Here is an 18802-nt window from a genome sequence, read left to right as displayed (position 1 = left end):
TATCCATTGTTCCACCCCTGACGGCAAAAGGACAGCCTTTGAGAGGCAGCCTTTCTCTCCAACCTGCCGATTCTTTCCACTCCTGTGAAAGCAGAATGTAACTAACGGAAGGTGCTCTTTTATTTTTCCCTGCCAAAAAAAAACAACAACAAAAAAAAAACCAACAACAACAACAAAAAAACAAAGACTTTGGCCTTTCCAGGCAGTAGCATCCTTTCCCTTGCCTCTCTCGTGTGCGTCTGAAACACTTTGTCAGAGCAATCACAAAGGCAGGGAGAGGAATAGAAGCAGAACAGAAACCTGAGTTTTAGAAAATTCAGTAAACAGAGTTACAAAACTATGATTCCATCCCATACAGCTTAATGAGGAACATGCTTCGTAGACTGTCGCTTTCCCTGCAGCGACGCCTGGGCCATACGTCCACAAATATGAATTAAGGTGCTGACTAATACTCTTTAGCAGGGGCCAGATAATCAGCGGCTCCATAAGTTGGTCCAGGTAGATCACCTACCAGGTCTGCAGCACAGTTCGGTAAAAGTTGCTCTAAGATCCTGCATTAAAGGGACACACCCGATTGGGGGCTGTCAGGTTCTGCTCATACCACTGGATCTCATTATTTGGCGTATTGCAGTCAAATCCTGGCAAACCTCTCGCCTGAGACATGCTGTGCATTGCACATAATCAAGACTAAATAAATATTAGTATAATTAGTTCAAATATATGTGTGCCTACAAATATATGTGTCAGTATATATATGTAAACGTGTTTATGGAGAGATCCTTGCCAAACAGCATATGGGAAACAGTGTCATATACCTAAGAACATAAACCAAGGCAAGAGCCACTGAAAACTGCTCCGTTGTAAACGTGATTCTTCCTCCAATTAAACGTGGAAAATAAACTGTCCACAACTCAAGAGGATGGTATCAGGGTTTCGGTTTGTAGTCATCATGGAAGGGTTGTCACACACTCTTCCCACTCTCTTCCTCTCTCCGACCATCCTTTTCAGATCTTCTTTGGGAACCCTCTTCATCTGCCCGTTTCTGAAGTAGTGATCTTCCTGGGGGTCCACCCCGACTTCATTCCTGGGCCCCCGCTTGCTTATGCCTACCTCGCCCCAGCACATGTCATGAAGGCACGTCATTCCCCCAGAGCTCCCGCCAGCACATACAGCCGTCACGGTCATCTCCACACGGGGGATAAATTCTGAGATGCCGTGTTGCAGAGAGCTTATACCAGTTGCACATCCTAAGCAGCCTGTGGGCCAATGTCTTTTTTTTCCTTTTTAAAACTGCTGATTATCTCGCAGCAGTTTTAGTCTGCATCTTTTTAGCAGTGAGAGTGAGCATCTTTCATGTGTTTAAACGCCACTGTTATCTATTTTCCTATGAACTTGGAACTCTCTGCTTAAGTCTTTTGCCTTTTAAGGTGGGTAGTGGAGCTGTTAATCTTTCCTTATTCATCTGTAGGAGTTTACATAGCTATTAAGAAAATTAACTCTTTGTCTATAACTCACACGTTTGAAACATTTTTTTCCAACCAAGTTTTTTGTTTATCTTTTGACTTTATAGTCGTGTTTGCAATGTAGAAAATTTTCATTTTCTGTTATATGTGCCAATCTTCTTATATGAATTCCGGATTTTGCGTCATGTTTCAAAAAACAAAGTCCTTCCCCATTTGGCTATTCAGTAAAATCGCCCATGTTTTCTTTTAATACTTTCATGGGTATTTTTTTAATTTAAATCTTTGCCCCATCTGGAATTTATTTTGGAATAAAGATCTAAGAAGGAATCTAAACTTTGTTTTAGATAGCTACCATTTGTCTAAATATCATACCATTTATTAAATAATCTCCTTTTCTCTCACTGATTTGAAATGAAATGGATCTACTTCTAGAATTTCCACACCGTTTTATTGGTCTGTCTGTCTGTCTATTCGTGCACCATTACCAAACTGCTTAATTTATTTTAGCTTTATAATATATTTTAATATCTTTTAGGCCTAGACCACCTTTTATTTTGAAAAATTTGATTATTCCCATCTGTTCCTTTTTCATACAAACTTTAGCATGTTTAATTTCAGAAAAATATTGTATTTTAAAATTGAGATTATATTAAATATTAATTTAGCAACAGTTGGCATGCAGCTTCCTCTCTCACAGACATCTTTTCATTTATTCACATGTTTGAATATACTCCTTATAATATCTCCAAATTGTATTGGTACACATCTTACACATAACTAGATAACTATCTCCCCAGGTATATAATCTGTTTGTAGCTATTGTAAATGGACTTTTCCTCCCATGATATTTTTTCTGTCAGACTATTATACTGGAAGATGCTGACTTAGTTACCCAGACACCTTACTCAATTGTACTGTTGACGGCATTTTCCAAGTGAACGCCCTGGGTATTGCGAATATGAAGTCATAGCTTTATGTAATAAGTCGGCCTCCTCTTTAATGTTTACTTACTTCTTTCTCTTTTCTAATCACATTAGCTATGCCTTGTGACCGTTGTCTAGTAGCGACAGATATGGACATGTCACGTGCCCAACTTTAAGGGGACTACTTCTTGGGTTCATGATTAAACACACGGCGTGAGTGTTTCCCCAACCCCCACAAGCCTGTGTGTGCCCTGCTGTTTTTACAGCTGGAACTGTGGGGAGGAGGGTCCCAGAGAACAGAGGGAAAGCATTTCTGAGCAAAGCAGAGGCGAAGTCCGTGGCTCCAGCCCGGGTACCCACAGAAATGCCTTCTTCTCCTCTCTCTTCATCTTCGAAGCTCTCAGACTGTCCCCTTTCCCCACATGGCTGCCCACACCCAGGACCTCACCCCTCATCATGAAAGCTCCCTGGAGTTCAGATTCTAGTCCCAGCCCCCTGCCGCTGTCCTTCTGAGCCTCGTTTTTCTCATCTGTAAGGTAAACTAATACAAGCCTGCTCCGCCTTCCTCCTGGTGTGAGCCTGAACACCGCTTTTTGTAAACAGCAATGCAACCAGGAGGAGTTTAGGCAGCTGATGGCCCTCTAGCCACACAAAAACAAGGACTTGAAATAATGGCTTCAGCTCTCTAGCCAGTGGGACCTGAATGGAGCTATGCGCATAGAGAGAGATGCTGTAGGACTGTTTTCCTTTCAACTGTATCCCAGCCTTACACGACGGGCTCCGAGGACCAGGAGGAACCTCCCTGATTCTGTGAGTCTTGGCTCCCAGCCCCCAAAGCAGAGCCTGGTACTTCCCAGGAAAGGGAAGTAAGTGGTAATGGCATTTCTGACGGGCGCACTGGAGCCTCCGAGGGCAGGACTGTGTTTTCCAGGTCAAGAAGAGCTTTGACAGCTGTGGGCAGACACTTGCTGCAGCCAACGTCAGAGCCCGTGTGCCTGCCTCTGCCAGTCAGGCGCTCCAACACCGCGAGGAGGTATCCGCAGGGCAAACCACCAGTCCGTTAAAACCTAAGAAGCCCTTCCAGCTTCCAAAAACATTTTCAAACAACAAATTGGAGGGAGGTAGGGGGTTGGGGGGAGGTCCACCGCCATCATGAATGTAAAGGACACTGTCCTTAAGCGAACTGATAAGGAAATCGTCGAGATTATCAATGGATAAATGAACAAGGATGTAAACAATTTCCAGAAGACACAGCCAAGAAACATACGAGTGGTTTTTTTTTTTTCTACCTTGTTCTTATTTATTCACAGTTGCTCAGTATTCTGTAAAGAGCACTGATATTACTTTGGCAATCAGAGAAGAATTATTTTATTAATCTAGACAGCTATTTTGAAAAAAGCCTAAGGCGTCTTCCATGCTGTCATGTTCTACAACGAAACAGCACCGGATATGCACGTAAACATCAGAAGCCGACAGACAGTTGGCACATAGACTAGGAGCCACCGTGGGCTCAGAGGGCTGGGCCGTGAGGAGGGACATAGGATGAGACAGAAGACGCAGAACTATGAAGGAAAAGAATGGAGGCCGTGGGACCGGGGCTACCGTCAGATGCCCTAGGTTTGTGTACCAGCTTGGCCACTTAGCAGCTATGTGACCCTGACCAGCACGCTCGGGCCACCTAAGGGTCATTACCTGTTCTGTAAACCGGTGGCAATGGTACATGCCTTTCAGGTTTGCTGTGAGAAGTCCCTGTGTTGCTGTGATTATGGAAGGGACTTGGCACTGTGCCTGGCACACGGTAAGCGTTCGGTACGTGTTAGCTTCCATTTACATTCTTATTCCGAAAGAGGCTCATTCTAGAGTAGGAAAGAGCACTCTCGGATGGGATTTTCATCCATTGGATTTACTGCGTGGCCTTGGGCAAGTCATGTCACAGATGATCTCTGAAGACTCTTCCAACCTGGACATTCTGAATCTTGTTCTTAGACCCTCCCAGTTGGTCTGCTCTGGGCTCAGCAAGGTCACAGCTCACTCTCCAGTCACCGCCCTCCCTCCCAGATGGGATCCTGATAACATGGTGGCGCCTTGCTGAGACGCAGTAGCTCACGGCTGAGACTCTGAGGGTAGGAAGCTCTCACCAATGGCTCACCCTCCCTTCCCCAAGGAAGCCAACTTCTTGTTTGGGCCTCTCTGCCATTTCCATGGAGACAAGGGACAGAGCAGGGTATTGAAAAGTCCTTCCTTCAGGAAAAGGCTCCTCCCCTCCCCAGGGAGCCCTCACTGCAGTGACGCAGTTTCCTGGATCCACTGAAACCATAAGGGACTTCCCATCCCAGAGGCCTCTGAGCCATTCTGGGGAAAGGAAATGGGGCCAGGCAGCCCTCCGAGGTGACGCCCTGGGGAGCCAGTCCAACCCCAGTGTGGCTCTGCCTGCACCCGGCAGCTTTTGTCTGGTTGGCTGCGATCATCCTCTCCTGCAGGCGCCTGCTTGTCCTTCAGCCACAGCAGGAATTTTCCATAATCCCTGCTCTGGGAGCCAAGCCCTCAAGTGCCAGAGGACAAAACCTCACGAAGACAGCCAGGAATGGATCGTCTCTTCTCTGGGCAGAGCTCAGGCTGCTAATGCCACACCCCCACCTGGACAAGGCAGGCCTCGTACCTGTTTCTGATGCTCCGTCCTGGCTCAGGAGCGGTGCCCACCTTAGGCAAGCCCCCACGTCGGCCATGTCGTCTGGTCGGATGCTCTCCTGCTGCTCTCCTTGGCTCTGCTGGGCCCCCCCTTAGTGCCACCTCCAGATGCCCCGGGGCTACTGTGTTGCCACAGGGAAATCACGGGTATTAGTATCTCGGGTTCAAGTACCAGTTCTCCCCAGTTACTATCTGGGTAATATTAGGCAAGTCATTTAACCGTTTGAGTATTCATTTTCTCACCTGTAAAATGGGAGTAATAAAAACAGCATCAGCAAATGCTTCCTGAGCACTTACTCCAACACTGTTTCGGGTGCCGGAGATGTCATCGTGAGCAAAAAGTACCCGAAGTCTCGAGAATCAGCAGAGATGACCCTTGAGGGGTACCTCGCAGACTTCCATCTCTAGCTACAATAGAGTATTTTGTATCAGATCAACAGTCCTTCAGAGAACAGTTATACAACCTGGATTAAAACACCAAAAAAAAAAGCAGTTGTTTGAAAGCGTAGGACAATAGCTCTTCAACTTTAATGGACATGAGAGCTTGTTAAACCAGTTTCCTAGGCTTCAACCCCAGAGATTTTGACTCAGTAGGTGTATTGAATGAATGAATGAATGAATGAATGAATGAATGAATGAATGATACAGAAGCCTCCGTACTCACTCTTTGCATCAGGAAAGGATTTTCTTATTCATCCTTTCCCAGAAGTCTCTTCCCAGTAGAGGTTTTCTTACTTATTAATGGTCAGAACTGGGTCTCATGGCCACTGCTATCGGTTAAGGTAGTTGGGAAAGTGAATATCTGACTTTTTAAGTCTCTATTGAGGTCAGGGCAAGGAAGAAAATTTCGATCTAACACATAAGGGAATCATAGGTGGGTGTTTAAGTTCCCGTCTGGAGCCCCGTTCTCCCGCTGGATACCAACCGGCTTTTTTTAAAACACTTTATTGAAATATAATTCACATGCCAACCAATCCACCTATTTCAAGTGGACGAGTCGATGGTTTTAAGTAGACTCACAAAAAAACGTGCCTTTTTTTTTTACTATGCGGTGTGAATGTGTGTGCGTGCGCGTGTGCATGTGTGTGGTGATGGTGGTTGTGAGGAAGGCAGGAATTGTGTGCCCAGGGCTCACAGAGGAAGGACAGGGGCGCGCACTGCCCCACGGCCTCAGGGCTGCTCGTGCAAACCCACTGCGTGTCTCATTGGCTTTGGAGAAGATGAAAAGCTCTGGGGACACTGAGGGTTTCTATAGAAACGTGCCACGGAGATGAGCTAACTTGCAGGGGTCTGTCCGCACCAGAGACGGGATCCCCGGAATCTGAAGAATGAACTGGATTCCTTTATGGTCATGTTTCTCAGGACCAAAGGCCAAAGTGCAGTCACTCGAAAGTCTCCCCGATCTGGCTCCCAAAATGTGTCTCCAAAATGGCCCCTCCATACATTCCCAAAAGGTGATCGTGCTTGTCCCTCTGTTGCAATGAGCCCCGTCTCATCTTCAGACAACTAACCCCGCCTCTGCTGGCTAACCCTCCCATCGTCTCCCACTGCACCTGCAGTAAAATGCAGACTTCTTCCTACCATCCATGGGGTCCTGCGTGTTCCGGCCCCTCCTGCCTCACCGACCGCCTCTCCTTCCACTCTGCCTCAGGGCCTTTGCGCTTGCAATTCCCTCTGTCTCCAGGGCCATCACTTTAAACCCTTGTGCAGTTTGCTCTTTCTTAGCTTAAACTTCAGGCTTGTTCTGATGCTCATGCTAACGGAGCCCCGTCTGCCCTAGGCATCGGTTGACTGTTCTAACCTGTTTGATTTTTCTTCAGAGCACTTATGTTATCCAGATTTTCCTGTTCGTAACTGCTTTGTTTATGGTTTGCTCTGTACCTCTCCCCACCACTAGAACATAAACTCCAGTAGGGCAGACTTTTCTGCCTTATTCAGTGTTACCGGTGTGTCTCTAGCCCCTGGCAGAATTCATGTTCCCATAGCATGAATTTGCTGAGTAAATGACTGAGAACTTAGTTTAGGTGGAACCATCCACAAAGCCTGGGCCCATTCCCTGAGCTGGTGCTAATTAATCTCCCTCCTCTGCATGGCAAAGCCACACTCTGCTTCCTTGAAGGTCCTCAGCGCCGTTTGCCTGCAAACTGCCTGTGCAGTTATTTATGATTTTTTTCCCCGCTACCAGACCTTAGCCTCTTTGATCCAGCTCCACACCTAATTCATTTCTGTATCTCCCACCTCCTCCGAAGCCCTTAGCAAAGAGCCGTACACGCTGTCCGTGCTCCGTCAATGCTCCATCAGTGCTGAGTGAGTAATACTGACTGTCGTCACGGACACCTAGAGTAGTGTGGAATTCCGTGCCTGTGCATACCGAGCACCACGCTTGTCGCTCTGTTCAAAATGACTACGGATTTATGCGAATATGATTTCCAAAGATGAATATTGCTGGGCAATAGAATAAAGTGAACACAGGGCTCGGCTGGCAGGTAGTTCTGATAATTCTCTCCCCTCATTCCACATAATTGGATGGCTGCGTCTGGGTTGTTTTGCACCAACTCTCTTCAAAGGAGGGTGACTAAATGCAGGGCAGGCGAAAATGAAATGCAACAATCTTATTAGGGGAATGGGAAAATGACAGATATCACAGGGTCTCTATGAGGAAGCGATCCACAGAGGGGCTTTTTTCGACGTCAATTGGAATGTGAGTTTAAGGGGCTTTAAGGGCTGTGACCTTGTCTGTCTCCTGTCTTATAGGTTTCCACCAGCAGCCTTGACACCATCTTAGCGGGTCTGCATTTTGCCGGGGTGCTCCGTTATGCTTCCTTGGTACATAGAGATCTTACCAGTTGACACCTAGCGATGGCTGGATTGGGAGGGTATTTTTGCTTCGCCGGGTGAAATACAATTCCCTCTGGCACCCACTGACCTCCGTTCTCTATTCTCCCTCTTCCGTGATCCCCACGGGCATGCTCCTGCCGAACATGTTACATTTTCCCAAGCTGGCCATCTCGCTTATCCACCGTTTGCCCTCGGGGCTTCATTCCCCTGGGGGTGCTTCCGCACAGCACTGCTTTGCACGTCCTTCCGCCAGGCGACTTCACTCTTAACCATTAAGGACACTCTAGCCAGCCCTCCTGAGCGAGGCCCTTCCCGAGGGGTCAGTCCCTCGTTTGTGCCTCCACTGGTTTCACCAAGGCAACTGTCGTGTTGAATTATGAGTCTGTCTGCCTCCCCCACCAGATCTCAAGGTCCCAGAGGTGGAGACTGAGTCTTAGTTATCCCCGTAGCCCTCATGCCTAACGCATCACTTGGCACCCAGTAGATGCTCAATAATTGTGGAACAGAGGATATTGGACTCAAGTCAGAGTATTGACTGCTGCCCAGGAGAGCAAAGTCAGATCAGATCCTCATCAGGTCCACAGGATCAGTGCGGTACCCTCCTCTAGCATCTCTCTGTCCCCAAGGGCCTCCCCCATTCTTGGACCATCCATCACATGCCTGCCAAATCATGGGCCTAACAAATGTGCGCCGAATGAACGAGGCTGTATCTTTAAAGACCCAAATAATAAGTCACCAGTCAAAGGCATGAAGACAAGTCGGAGCGAGGACGAAGTTTGAAAGTTCAGAGGAAAGAAATACAGTGATCAATGGGGAATAGAAGAAGCTACCACGACCTCACTGGACACTCAAGGAATTCCTGCCCAGTGTCCCGTATGCATCCAGTTCTGCAAGGTGTCGCATTGTATTCTTCCCTCTCCCCTGCTGGACTATGAGCTCCATGAAGGCAGGGACCAGGCCTTGGTCAGTCTACACATCCCTAATGCTTAGCACAGTGAGGAGACGCCCAATAAATGTCAGCTAAATTAAATCGCTGAGTTCAGATGCTTAGTGACGCCGCCTCACCTGTGCCCAGTCAGGGCTTTCTCCGCCAAAGCCAGCAGGGTCTTTGGCGCACATCCAAGGTCTGAACACATCCCCACGTGGTTTGTAGGCAAGGTAATTTGTTTCTTATTGGGAAATTTGTCGGCCTCTTCTCTGAGGAGGTGCAGTTAAAAAAAAATCTTGGTAGAAAACAAACCCAATTGGAAAGCGACTTGGAGGGAGGTTAAGCAAGAGTCGAACAACCTTTTACCTACGTCTCCAAAAATTCAGTGTAACGATAATTGCAGGTCACTACCATCTTCCCCTGCCAGCGGCATAATTGAATTAGCTTTGTCAGTGACTGCCGGCCCCCGGGGACCTTGCGGAGAGAAAGCCGTTCATTCAAAAGTAAGTTCAGCTCAGGAGCCTGGCCTTTGCTGCCCCGTCCCAGGCTTTTTTATTCCACTGCAGTTTCATGAGCACTGTGTGCCAAGGCTGTAAGGTGGTTGCTTTAGGAATCCCCGTGTTGCAGCTGTGGGATTGAGGCTCAGAGGAGTCAAGTAACTTGCCCAAGGTCATACAGCAATCAGCACGGCCAGCATTCACAGCATGCATAACCAGCGTCCCTAACCATTACACACGCTGCCCACGCTCCACCCTGATCGCCAGCCTTCCCAAGTTCTGATCTCTCTCTTTCTGGTAAGCAGTCAACAGGATAACTCTTAGGCCATGGTCTTCAGAGGAAGGGATGCTCTAAAAAAAATATGGATGGAAAACCATCCCCTGACCATTGAATGTGTAACAGAGCAGACGTCAGGGTTCCCAATCAGACACTCTCCACTGCCAGGGAGCAACGAACACAGGGAGCATTTATTGAGCTCTCAGATGCTGTTCTATTACCCTCAGTAATTCAACGATGTGGGTACCACTGTTATCCGATTGTACGGATGAGAAAACCGAGACCCGAAGAGATGAATGGCTTGCCCAAAGTCACAGAAGTCATGAGTGGAGGAGCCAAGAGCCATTCTTTCCTGAGTGACTTCCATGAGCAGGTGCTGTTCTGGGGGCCAGGGCAATAGTGAACGAGATGGTCAGAAACCTTCTACACACATGCCCTTATCTGTCCACATGCCTGGGATGATGGTGATGATGATGACAATGGCAATGACACCTACAATTACTGCTGTTTATGAGTACCTACTATGTGCCAGGCCTCAGTCTTCTCAACTATAAGATGGAGCTAGTATTGCCTACCTCGTGACATAGAGTAGGAGTGGATTGTCTCTTTTAATCCTTAGACAAACTCCATAAAATATGACAGTGCCCATTTTACAGTCGACCAAAGCACAGCTGAGTCGAGTTAAGTCCCTTGTCCTTCCCCAACCCATGAATCTCGATGCCCTTGAGCTCCAGGGCCCAGCTCAAATCACATCTCACCTAGGAGGCCTTCCGTGGTGTCCCCAGCCCAGTCACCCCTGGCTTTTCCAGATTCTTATAGTGACAGTTATCTGAACAATCAAGAGATAAGCATCTGAAACCAGAGAAACATAAAAATATCTTAAGCAATGCTTGTAAGTGCTGGCATGAGGTCTAGGCCATAGCTGCGACTCATTTTCACAGTCTCCGCCTGAAATTCCCACCAACTGCAAGAGGCTTTGGGGTTTCAGAGCTGCAGTGCCTTCATTCTTTAAGTGACAATAAATCCTTTAACTGGCTGGATATGCAGAGCCAAACTCAGGTGGTGTTACTTTCTTGGAAAAGTAACTTCGCTGCACGACGTTGTGCGTCACCAGAAAGGAATTGGGTGTAGCCATCCCTGAAAACACTGCTCATGGTGACAAACTTTGGGTTGTTCTCACTCACCCTTGAAACACCGGAGAGTCAGCTTAGGCACATGCAAGCCAAGGAGAACTTCAGGAGAGCCACACAGCCCGTCCACGGGACGAAGGGACTAGGGCCTCCTGCCTAGACTCTGATGCCTAGACTCTTGCCTCGCAGTCCTCACCTGGTAAACGCCTCAGCATCCTTCAAAACCCAGATTAAGGAGTGTCTCCCTGTGAATGTTCCTTCAATCTCAGAGGCAGATTCAGCCTCTCCTCCCTCTGTGTTCCCAATGTGCCCTATTCATACGCTCATTAGAGCATATTCCATATTATGTAGGACATTAACATTTATACACGTATATACATTTATATTTCTTTTTAGGCTGTGAACTGTGCAAGGACTTGGACCCTGCCCCTGCAGTAGATTTCCCCTTAGAGACCAAGTTCAAGTGGCATCTCCTCTTATGAAGCCTTCTTAAGTGGGATTTCCCCCACTACATTTGTACAACTCTCCACCATAGCATTTGAGCCTTGGCAAGTGTGTGTGTGTGTGTGTGTGTGTGTGTGAGAGAGAGAGAGAGAGAGAGAGAGAGAGATCTTGTGCTTCCTCCAGGTTGTGAGTTCCTCAATGGCATGACTGTGTTACGCTTTATTTTTGTATCCCTGATTCTTCACCCAGTTCCTGGCACCTGGTGAAGGTTCCTTCTTTGTATAAGGCTAATAAATCCTGAGGCCCATATGGCTGGTTTCAGGATGCAGTTGAATTGAAAGAACCACAGTCCGGCAACCAAAGTAATAAAAAGGGAATCACATTCTTTGCCCAACTACCTTCAGAAACATGAAAGTGGTCGCAATATAAAACTTTCAAAACTCCTTTCCTCTCCTGCCCATTTTTCTCATATTCTGGCAATGCCCTGGAGCTTTGGCTGCTACCCCCACCTCCCCTCCCCGCATGGCACACACAGGCACAGTGTCTGACCCCAGCCTGTGCAGCCGGTCCTCCCTCTTTGCATCCCCCCTCCTCCCCGCCCACTTCTCTCTCCCCATCCTTGACCACAGAGGCCAGCTAGCTTTTCTGTCTGCCTTTTGTTTGCTGTCCACTTTAAGCAAGAGTCTTTTTCCCTTTTCTTCCATATCTTTGGTATTCTGCCTCTCTGTGCCCATTCTCTCATTTTTATACTCTTCTCCAAGTCTAGGGAACAGGGTGACAAAATCCTCTCTGGAAAGGAGGGGAAAGGACTCAGGCTGGAGGGGTGGGGTGGGGAGGGGATGCAGGGGCCCAGAGGCAGGAAACATCCACATGCTAAGACATCTCGTCTGGGCCACACGTGCTTCTTGAGTGGATGGGGACATGGATGCATGGGCTGGGCTAACCTACTCATTTATCCATTCATCGCACATTCATAGAGCACCTACTATAAACTGGTTACGGGTTCTAAAGAACAGACCTTGACAGGAGGAATGAGTGGAAAGCCTATGTGATAATAAGGTATACTCGTCAATTTTTCCCTTTTCCTGGGAAGAGGGTCATGCTGTATATTGCCAACGCTCTGGGTTATTCCCTCTTAAGCAAAAATCCCAGTGCTGAGAGCCTTTATCTCCGTTTGTTAAATGGGAAACTGAACTCAGAAAAGTCTAGTAAATTACTTAAGATCTTTCAGCAAGAAAATATGGGATCCCGGGCCTTTGCTCTTTACCTTAGGTTTCAATGACAAGATTGCCTTGCTTAGAAATTCATGATGGAATCTCGTGGCCCATTAACTGCTCAGGGCAGTTATTTTAGGAGTTAGTTTGAGCCAAAAGGCCAAAATCGAGTCATAATATGAATGTATTAATATAATTATTATAACGACAGCAGTGATAGCTACTATTCACTGTGTTCTGGACATAATACTATCCTCTCTACCATGCATCGTGTCATTTAATTCTTTCAACCGTCCTGCAAGATAGATATTACAGACTAAACCTGAAACCGCAGAGAAATTAAATAACTTCTCCAAGGTCACATAGAGTCAGTGCCAGAGGAACAGAGGCCTGTGGGATTCAAACTGCTGGGTTCTTGCCACAATAGTCAGCTACTCTCCATCATCCAAGATACCCAGTGCCACTCAGGGGAGTCTCCAGGATGCTGTGCACCAGGCCGATCTTGCTGGTCCATATTTTTCTCTTTTCACCACTTCTTGCTTCCGGTTCCTCCACTTCCAAACACACGCACGCACACACGCACACATGCGTGCGCACACACGCACACACATGCACGCACGCGCACACGCGCACACGCACACACACACACTGGGTAAAGGCGTTGACTTAGAGAGGAGTTGCTGGTAAGAGAAAAGATGGTCCACCAGTTGGTGATTAAGAAGCCACAAAGCGCACGTACCGGAATATGGATGTGTTCTGTATGACCTCAGCACCCTGAACAGCTCCTTCCACCCCTGGGATGTCACCAGTGCCCCGTGAGGCCCCTGCAGTAGGCTCCGAAGCCTGGGAAGCATCGCCAGGGCCTCCTCCCCGTCCATTCTGAACCGGCCTTCTCCACATTTCACAGCCTTTCCCCCAGGTTCCACCTCGGGCTCAGCCTCTGGGTTGACATTTCGCCCGTCCTGCCCGCTTCGGCTGGGCTGTTGCTGTGGAATGCTGCTTCTCAGCCTGAGCGAGACAGAAACGAGTGGGGCCTCAGGCTGGCAAATCCTCTCACGCAACTTCAGGTGGATATTCTTTAAGTATTCATTCAGCATTTATTTAAAGGAAAGGGGCGGGAGAGCCCAAAGGCCTTCTGGTGGCTGCCCCAGACTGTCCCCCATTATCACAGCAATTTGAGCTCACACTTCCCCACCCCTTGCAAAACCAGAGTCCCCACAACAGACACGGTATCAGCCTTCTCGGAGGGCAGTAAGCAGCCCGAGTGGCTTTGGGAAGATCTCCCCCATAAGCATTTTGTCGAAATACTTCTAACGACCATGTGCTGTGTTCTTCTTGGAAAGAGGCCTGGAAGAATTCTTTCCTCCATCATCGTGCATCTCTAGCATTGGCTAATTGTGTTTGAGTGCCTGGCTAGTGGATCCCTCCTGCCTTCAGATCTCTCTCAGCTCGAAACTGGGCCTCTAAGCTGGCCCTGTTCACCCCTAGGCTGAGAACAGACTTTTGGGGTCCCCTCCCAGGTGTAGGAGATCTCAGTTTAGCAGAAAGGGAGTCCAAGTGGTGTGATCCTCACGATATTAACATTTCCGTAATGCACCTTATAATGGATGTGACCGTTCAGTGTGGCAGGACTTCTGATTGTTTGTCCCAAAACTGTTACTGAATCAGAGAACAGCTTATAATCAATGATGTCCTGGAAACATTTATAGCCTTAATCACAGACGCCACTGCACAACACACACACCCATATGGAATTATTTTGTCTTAGCTCTTTCCTTCTAGCATTTTCTGTCTGCCTCTTTTATAACCCTTGTCAGAGTGCATCATCACCCTGTGTTCGTGTGTGTCTCACCCATTAGACAGCGAGCCCCTCAAGGGCAAAGCCTGTCTAATTCATGTGTATCCTCCGATGCCAGCACTGTGCCCAGCGCCTAGAAGGCACTGAATTCGATTTGTTTGAATTGGAAAGAGAGTGACTTCGGATGACTCACCTAGGGGAGACACATCCGTCCTAGGATCTAGAGGTTATGTTTTTTTCACTAATCAGGGTAGGTGGCCATCTCTCTCTCTGGGGGCGAGGGGGGGTGGGGTCAGTAAATCTATCTTACAGTGAGATGGCCCAGGCAGATGATGGCTTTTCCAACCCTGAGATTGTGCTGCCTCGAACGGTCCCCTCTCCAAAGCCTTGGAACTCCCTGTCTGACCCCTGCATCAAGCTCAGGGTCAAGGTCAAGAAATCCAGTGGGTGACTCACACTGGAAACTAGAAGGAACAGGACCTTGTGCTGTGGATCCCTTGCTGGCAGTCATGTCACTGATTATTTAGCATCAGGTTTTCAGTAAGATCTTCGGGGACTTTACAGCAGCTGGATGACCTCATGTGGCATGAGATTTATGGACTCTGGAGTGAGAAGTAAGAGAATGAGGTAACGGAGGGAAGAGAGACCTCTAATTATGCCTAAAACTGTATCATTCCCTGCTCCCTAATGAATCAGGCTGAGGATGAGATGCTGCAGTTGTCATTTTGGAAAAAAAGATATGAGAAAATGCACCCACCAAGTCTTCTTGTTTTAATAATTACAATAATCACCAACATCTGTCTATGTGTCAGATACAGTCGGTGACATATACTAGGCACTCAGTACATCTTTGTGGACAGAATACGTGAGCGAATGTTCCTACGTACATTAATTATCTCTTTGAAAGTGCACACAACTCTCTGAGGTCGACACTAATACAGCAGTACTCCGAGGCTGCCACAACAAGGTACCACAACCTTGAGTGGCTTAAACAACAGATGTTACTTCCTCACCATTTTGGAAGCCGGAAGTCTGAGATCAAGGTGTCAGCAGAGTTGTTGCTATTGGTGGCCTCTCTCCTTGGCGTGTAATGGACATCATTTCCGTGTTTTGACTCAATCTCCCTCTGTATGTGTCACATCCTAATTTCCTCTTCTCATAAAGATATCTGTCGTATCGGATTAGGCCTGCCCTAACGATCTCTCTAGGAGCACTGTCACCTACTAGTACAGGACTTTATCAAGTACCCAGATAGTTTCAAAAGCTTCTCAGTTGGTCTCCCCGTCAACCGTGGTTCCCTCCCCTTTGTCCCAACCAGAGCAGCTGCCAGATTGCTTTGGACTAGATTTTGAAACACCTTGACTATGAATGCCGAGAGGTTTGGCTTTTTTCTTACAACAACAGGGACACCTTGAGAGTTTTAAAAAAAGGCCAAGTTGTTTTTTCAGGTGTATAACATCAGGAAGAGGGAAGATGGAATAGTCTCAACAGAAAGACCAATAATGAGACTTCTTTTAGACACATGACCACCCATCTGTGGCTTTTGAATTTGCAAAAAAAAAAGAGAGAGAGAGAGAGAGCTGAAAACAATATCTGGCCTAGTGTGGTTGAGAATCTCAAATGAGGCAGTATAGGGGCGATTTGTAAAACTGCCCAAATGTTTCATTTCGAATGCGTGAATCAGCTACCCTTTGGGGGACCGATGTGCCTCTGTCCAAGATTGATCCTGACTGGAATAGCTGAACAAGAATGGCAGGAGGAAGGGACAGGAAAGCCAGTCTGATTCCAGAGACAATGCATCAGCCTGACATTCTGGCACAGAACCCAGTTGGCCCTGGAGGCAAAGGCCCCTCCCTTATATTCCAGCAAATCTCTGAGCGGCTCCCACAATGCACTGCTGCCATGGCCACTCAGGAACCTCCAAGGTGCCAAGATTGTGATGAGACATGAGCTCTCAAGGGACCCAGGCTTCAGGAAAGGGTGAGCAAATACAGAACTGGTTTCCTGAATGTTCATGTTCCAAACTAAGAGGAAATGTTTGCAAACAGCAGGCCATCAACTAATCGCCAATTGCCATCTAGAAAAAATGTCAATGTCTTGTTAATATATTTTGATGAGAAATACCAGGGAGAGGCGCTTTGTTTGTTACTTGCATAATTTACTCTACTTCATGTTTAAATTGAAGTACCTAATTACACAATTATGAATCATCCTGATTCAAATAAAGTTCACCAAAATAATTTTCTTATGTAACATTATCTTCCAATATACCTGCTATCTTCATTTCATTATGTGCTTTTCTTCCACCAGAGTCTAAAAATCTAATTGTATTTTTAAGCGTCCCATTAAACCAAAATAACTATTCTGCTACAATAACCATCATGAGCTAGCAGGTCCTGACTTATATTCCATTTTGAAATGTCATGCTTTTTTTTTTTAATGGTTGTTTTCCCCAGAGAGCTTATAGTTTTTGCAATTAGGCAGCCTTGTAAAGCATGGCTTTAAATGATTTTAATGTTTCAAACTAACTGAGCATTTCATACATCAATTTCCTTTTCTTCTTTCAGACTAATAAGAGTGCCTTTCGTGTAGCTCGTTTCTTTACAATTGACAAAATACAATTACATTTATTGTTTTATTTGATCCTACTTTCCAGACCAAGGTTACATGCTAGGAAACAACTTAGGTAATCCAAAAAAAAAAAAAAGTGGCTAACACGACTCATACTCACATGAACACAAAAGGAATTTATTGGCAGGATAGCAGGCTGCTCAAGGATCACCAGGTAGGCAAGGAACCTGGCTCCAGCAGCAGGCAGGGGCCACGGGAAGCCAGACACAGCCAAGAACTCGTCCCAGCCAATGTCCAGTGAGAGCGCAGCTGCCAGGACCCCGAGGCTGGGCACAACTCAGGCTCCTGGGCTTTGTTTTCCTTTTAACTGAGGTACAGCTTAGAGTTAAGTGCACAGTTCTTACGTGTACATCTCAAATACATCCACATCTGTGTGACCACAACGCTGTTCAAAACAGAGAATCTTTCTAATACCTCAGAAGACTTCCTCGTGCACCTCCCAGTCCGCCCATTATCCCCACTAAAAGGAAATTAGTTTTGTGACCTCTATTACTATAGTTTAGTTTTGCCTGGTTTTGAACTTCATATAGGTGGAACCATACAATATCTACTCTTCTGTGCTTGGGTTTTCTCTCTCTTTCTCTCTCCCTGTGGGATTGCTTGCAGGAATAGTTCAATTGTTTGTTTGTTTGTTTTTCCAATTGTTCTTTTTTTCTTATTGTTATGTAAATATTTAGTTGTATAGTTTTACCAAAATATTTTGTCCATTCTATTTTCTATGGACATTTGGGTTATCTCTAGGTTTAGGCTATGACAGGGTAATGCATTTCTATTTCTCAAAATTCCTATTGTGTATGGCTGCATCAACTCTGTTTCCTACCAGTGGAAAGCAAAGTCAAGACTAGAGTTTTGAAATATACCAAAAGGCCAGTCTTTATGTCTTGATAAATTGTAAATTAAACACATACTCACAAACAAAATAAATCAATAATCACATTAAATATAACTAAACTAAATAATCCAATTAAAAGATAAAGATTGTCAAACTGGATTTTTTTGTTTGCCTTCTGTTGCCACTGTTTAATTTTCATTTCATAATCATAAACTTAACTCCGCAACACAGCTAGACTCGTAGGCACAAAGAAAATCGGGAACCCAAAGAACTGTAGCAAGAGCAGAGATTATAGGGAGTTCTCAGCAGGTCGGGTGACGGGTGCTCTTGTAAGCTACAGAAGGAACGGTCTGGTGCTTAAGATAAAAGAAGTCAAATTGATTAGCGTTGTCCACAGTCAGCAGTGCGATCTTCCTGCTGCTCTCGGCATTCCTGGGCCCAAAGCGCTACCCATTCCGCAGCCCCCACGATACCCATGTCCTCTTCACCTTGCCGAGGACACATGCTTGCCATCCAACCACTTGGTCTTGGCAGTGCAGATGGAAAACTGAGAACTGTTTGCGCCAGCTCCCGCATTTCCCATGGACAAGATGCTGGGACCCGTATGCTTCAGGATGCAATTTTCATCATCCCGTTTCTCCCCGTAGATGGACTTGCCGCCCGTGCCATTATGGCGTGTGAATTCATCACCCTGGCACATAAATCCCGGAATAATTCTGTGAAGGCGGGAACCTTTCTAACCAAATGCTTCCTCCCCAGTACTCAGAGCACGAAAGTTTTCTGCTGTCGTTGGAACTTTGTCTGCAAAAAGCTCGAAGGAGACACGGCCCAAGGGCTCACGATGTCAGAATATGGTTCGGTTGACCATGGCTGGGCGTGAGTGAGTGACGCTGGGGCGGTGGCATCTGCAATGCCCAGGCTGGGCTTTTTAAAAAGAAACTACGTACATACTACTTTTAAGAGACACGCTTTAAAGATACAGGAAAATACAAAATTACAAGACGGAAAAAGATATGTAATGTAAACACCAAGAGAAAGCTGATGTAGCTTTACTAGTATCACAAAATAACAGATTGTAGGTCAAGAAGCATTTCCAAGAAAGGAAAGGGGATGTTTCGTAATGAAAAAAAGTTCAATCC

The 18802-nt window shown here is 46.5% G+C and overlaps 1 pseudogene; it reads right to left on the bottom strand.

Annotated features, from left to right (window-relative positions):
- Nucleotides 1-17965: 17965 nt before the first annotated feature.
- Nucleotides 17966-18531, bottom strand: LOC120588859 (peptidyl-prolyl cis-trans isomerase A-like; annotated as a pseudogene).
- Nucleotides 18532-18802: the final 271 nt, after the last annotated feature.

Source organism: Pteropus medius, unplaced genomic scaffold, assembly GCF_902729225.1.
Source record: "Pteropus medius unplaced genomic scaffold, Ma_sr-lr_union100, whole genome shotgun sequence".
NCBI classification, from domain to species: Eukaryota; Metazoa; Chordata; class Mammalia; order Chiroptera; family Pteropodidae; genus Pteropus; species Pteropus medius.
This window is presented reverse-complemented; position numbering and strand designations above follow the sequence as displayed.